The following is a 228-nucleotide window of genomic DNA, read 5'->3' as shown; positions in this document are numbered from 1 at the left end:
GGCAGCCCACCAGGCTCCCCTGTCCCTGGGATTCTCCAGGCTAGAACACTGGAGTGGGTTGCCGTTTCCTGCTCCAATGCGTGAAAGTGAAAAGTGAAAGTGAAGTCGCTCAGTTGTGTCCGACTCTTAGCGACCCCATGGACTGCAGCCCACCAGGCTCCTCCGTCAGTGGGATTTTCCAGGCAAGAGTACTGGAGTGGGGTGCCATTGCCTTCTCCAAAATAGTGT

The sequence above is a fragment of the Bison bison genome, unplaced genomic scaffold (assembly GCF_000754665.1).
Source record: "Bison bison bison isolate TAMUID 2011002044 unplaced genomic scaffold, Bison_UMD1.0 scf7180017864068, whole genome shotgun sequence".
NCBI classification, from domain to species: Eukaryota; Metazoa; Chordata; class Mammalia; order Artiodactyla; family Bovidae; genus Bison; species Bison bison.
The sequence above is the reverse complement of the archived record's forward strand: the minus strand, read 5'-3'. Positions refer to the sequence as shown.